Below are 4,059 nucleotides of genomic sequence, written 5' to 3'. Positions count from 1 at the left end.
CGCATTCAGGTCCTTTGAACATAGAAGCTGAGGTCATGATTTCTCTCAACAACTCCAACCAAGTACTGAGCTCACCAGGGGACTTGGAATGGACACCTGTGCCCGGTGCGGACTCCTACCATGGGCAGTCTCTGCGCTGAGATGCCTGGAGCCTCACCATAGTCTGGGATTCTTCTGAAAGGTGCTCTTTCCTTTCCCTCTTCTTTGGCAGGTGACTGAAGACTCCTGACTCCTCATGCCTCTCCTTTTTATTCCCTCAAGCATTTTCTTCAACAAGTTCAACAAGTACAAGGCATTTCTGGCACTTCCAACTCTGTGTGGTAGCTATATCCCCCCCCCCCCCCCCCCCGCTGCCCCACTCCAAGGTGTGCTAGTTAGTTAGCTTCCTGTCGCTATAACAAACACCTGAGTAAATCCACTTAGGGAAGGACAAGTTCACTTGCCTTCAGTCCATGGTTCCAGCCTCTGCTGCCGCAGGCTGGCAGTGGCACAGCACCGGAGAACGCGGTGGCAGCAGGAGAACATGGCAGAGGAAGCTATCCACTGAGGTGGAGGTGCCTGGAAAGCAGGGAGAGGAGAGGAGGGAAAAGAGTCCCAGTTCCCACCACCTCCACCCTGATCAAGGCCACTTGTCTGGTGAGCTAACTTCCTTTCACCTCCTGAACATCCTACCACTGCCCAACTGTATCAGAGACTGAGGACAGAGCCTTCTGGCCCTGGCCATGGCAGACACATCTTAACCTGAGGACAGGAACTAATGAAGGGTGAGGGAGGTCCTTGTTGGCTGCTTGAACTACAGGGAAAGGCATCAGAAGACTAAAAGTGTGGGCTGTAGGGTGGCACAGGTGTTCCGACAGAGGAGCTGGCTCTTTTGTGACTGGGCGCCGGGCCAGCGGTGGTTTCGCAGAGAACCTGCGAGTGTTAGGAGCTGCAATTGCTTCTTGGAAGCCTTTCAGTTCCTCCAGATAAGAAAATTTCAGTCTTCAGGCCTTTTTATTTTCATTTATTTATTTATTTATTTATTGGACAGAGTTTCAATGTGTAGCCTTGGCTGTCCTGAAACTGGCCCTGTAGACCAACTCAGAGATCTGCCTGCCTCTGTCTCCAGAGTGCTGGGATTAAAGAAGGCCCAGCAAAATAGTTTTGCCTTTCTTTCTTTTTTCCTCCTTGGGTACTGAGGCTTAAACCCTGGTCCTTGAACATGCTAGGCACTTGCTCTCTGTACTGAGCGATCTATGCCTTCAGTTCCCAGCCTTCTTGTCAAGGAAGCAATGGAAAGTAAGGGTCAACCTGTCTCCAACACCTGCCACACCTCTGCTCCCCTGGGCACCTCCAAATCCCTTCCCTTCTCCTTTTCAGCGTTTTGTTTCCAGGCAGGGTCTTGGCTAGCCCAGGCTGGCCTGGAACTCGGTGCAATAGCCAAGGGCGGCTTTGCCATGTTGTTCTTCCTGCTTCCGCCTCCCCGTGTTGGGTGTCCACCACCACACCTGTTTTCTGTTATGCTGGGGATCACACCCAGGGTTTTGTACATGTTCTACCAACTGTCTACATCCCCAAACCTGCCCCTCCTTTTCGTTTTTGTTGTTATTTTAACATGGGGTTTTGCCAAGCACACACCAGTGAAACTCAGGAGACGGGGGGGGGGGGGGTGGGGGGGGGGGGGTGGGGGTGGGGGGGAGGCGGATCTCTGAGTTCAAGGCCAGCCTGAGTTTCAGGACTACACAGAGAAACCCTGTCTCAAAAAAAAAAAAAAAAAGATTGGATCTCACTATGTAAATCAGGCTAACCTTGTTTTTTCTTTGCTGGGGGATTTTGTTTGTTTTGTTTTTGAGAGAGACACCCCGGTTGACTCAAACCCCCAATCCTGTAGCCTTAGCCTTTCAAGTGCCAGAAGTACAGAAGTACTAGCACAGGCCACTATGCCTGACCCCTTCCCTCCTCTTTGTCCCCCAACACCACCCTGGTCACTGAATCAGTGACGCTTCCTTTATCCCTTCCAGCCATGCAGGACAACGCTGGAAATCTTTCTCCCCGGAGTTACCGTTTCTCTGCAACCTGGACTGGTACCTGCCTTCTTGCTGATAGAGCATTCTAGGGAGCTCAGAAAAGGAGGCAGGATAAAGGCAGATGCAGTTCATCACTAAGTAGAACCGTTGCCCCGAGCCACAGTAGCATTAGGTCATTAGATGCTTTGTAGAGAATAATTGCATAAGACAGAAGCGGAAGGACAGAATCCACAACAGAGGATGCCCAGAGGTCTGGTCCAGGAGTCAAGAATCCTTGCTTCTCTTCAAGAGGACCAGAATTCCACCACCAGCACCCACAGGTGGTACAGGAGCATCTGTAGCCCCAGTTTCAGGAGATCTGACCTCTGACCTCCAAGGGCACCTGCACTCGTGCACACACCCAAATGCAGACATGCATACTTCCACACGAGTAAAATAACAAAAATTTAAACTTTGTTGTGGTTTCTTGTTTCTTGTTTGTTTTTGACACGGGATTTCTCTGTGTAGCTCTGGCTGTTCTGGAACTCACTCTGTAGACCAGGTTGGCCTCTGTCTCCCAAGCACTGGTACCAAAGGCCTGCACCACTATGACCGGCTAAACTTTTTTTTTAAGTTGGGACACCACTGCCACCAGAAGTGAGGGAGAGTAGTAGATATGTATGGTGGTGGTAGGCTGGGGCTAAGGAGGTAACTCAAACCAGGCAGCTTGAGGCGGAGACAGAAGGGAGAATTCAAGGGAAGCCTAGACTACACAGCAAGATTGGGTCTCGAAAAAACTAAAATCTGTCTTTTGATCTAGCCGCATAGTAATTCCGTGCAATCAAAAATCAAAATCTCTATTTCACAGATAAGTCCCATTACCCCAGTGGGAGGAGTGGCCACACCAAAGCCAGACTTTTGACCATGAAGGAAGGGTGGGTAGAACTTCACAGGCCCTCTAGTCTTTTGAGTCTGACTGCATAAAACTTTACCAAGAGTTCACCAAGCCAGTGATTCCCAGATGAGCAGAAGTAGGGGTGGAGTCAGATGGTTGTCCCCCAAGAAAGAGAGAAAGGTGAGACAGGCCAGGAGATCCACGGATTTGCCTTTAAAGGAGCAGCCTGCAAATCTTAGGCAAAGTGATATGCAAATTAGATGCAAATTGAGTTGGGAATGAGCATCTGTTATTTCGGAGTCAACATCTCAAGCACTTTTGGGTGCCCTCCCCAACTTTCTCCCAGGGTTGCCAGGGTCAGGAACTACTGAGCCTCAAGGACAGCCTCTCTGCAGAGGAAGGGAAGCCCCACCCACTGTATGGAGGCGAGTCATATATCCCTCCTTCCCCCCCCACACCTCCTACCCCCCCCCACACACACCACCCCCCACATACACACACACACACATTCAAAGGTCAAGGTGCATTCCTTTGCAGAGGGAGGTGGTGGCATCAACAATGAAGACACTGGCATCTTCTAGAGTCTCAGCCAGGCTTTCCAAACCTCAACGTTCTGGATATTTTCCATCTTTCTTTAGCATCATCCTGGGTTTGACCCACTAGATGAATGATAATAGCTACCTTTGACCTGTGACAAATAAAAATGTCCCCAGACGTTGCCTAATAAGGAATAGACAGAAAAAGTACGCAGGTGGAAAACCACCCTTCAAGCCAAACACGACGGTGCGTAATATAAGCCAGAAGGTGAAGGCAGGAGGGGCTACATAGAAGGCCTGAAGCTATCGGCTACATGAAACCTTGGACTGAAAACCACCAAACAAAAAAACAAAACACCACTCAGATATCTAAGGCCATGAGCCCTTTGCGTAAGTCAGTTATTCCTTGAACTTGAACTACGGGTTTACAAGGACTTAGTTTCTATAAGTTTGTTCTTTAGTATTGTAGAGAGCAGGCTTTCAGATTTCTCTTCTCATTAGACAATGGTAGTACACATCTGTAATACCAAACTGGGAAGGCAGAGGCAGGGGGATTTCTCCACCCCTGAGACTATCTTGACCTATGTAATAAGTTGCAACCTAGCCAGGGTCACACAGAAAGACTGTCTAAATTTAAGAAAGA

General features: G+C 49.4%; 1 long non-coding RNA gene across 1 annotated transcript; it reads left to right on the top strand.

The window, feature by feature from the left end:
• Positions 1 to 439: 439 nt before the first annotated feature.
• Positions 440 to 2,461, top strand: LOC146893273 (uncharacterized). The gene is made up of 2 exons (XR_015003435.2): positions 440 to 636; positions 2,001 to 2,461. It is a non-coding gene; the product is annotated as an uncharacterized LOC146893273 (long non-coding RNA).
• The last annotated feature ends 1,598 nt before the right edge of the window (positions 2,462 to 4,059 follow it).

Source organism: Myodes glareolus, chromosome 9 (genome assembly GCF_982192425.1).
Source record: "Myodes glareolus chromosome 9, mMyoGla1.1, whole genome shotgun sequence".
Lineage (NCBI taxonomy): Eukaryota > Metazoa > Chordata > Mammalia > Rodentia > Cricetidae > Myodes > Myodes glareolus.
The sequence above is the reverse complement of the archived record's forward strand: the minus strand, read 5'-3'. Positions and strand labels throughout refer to the sequence as shown.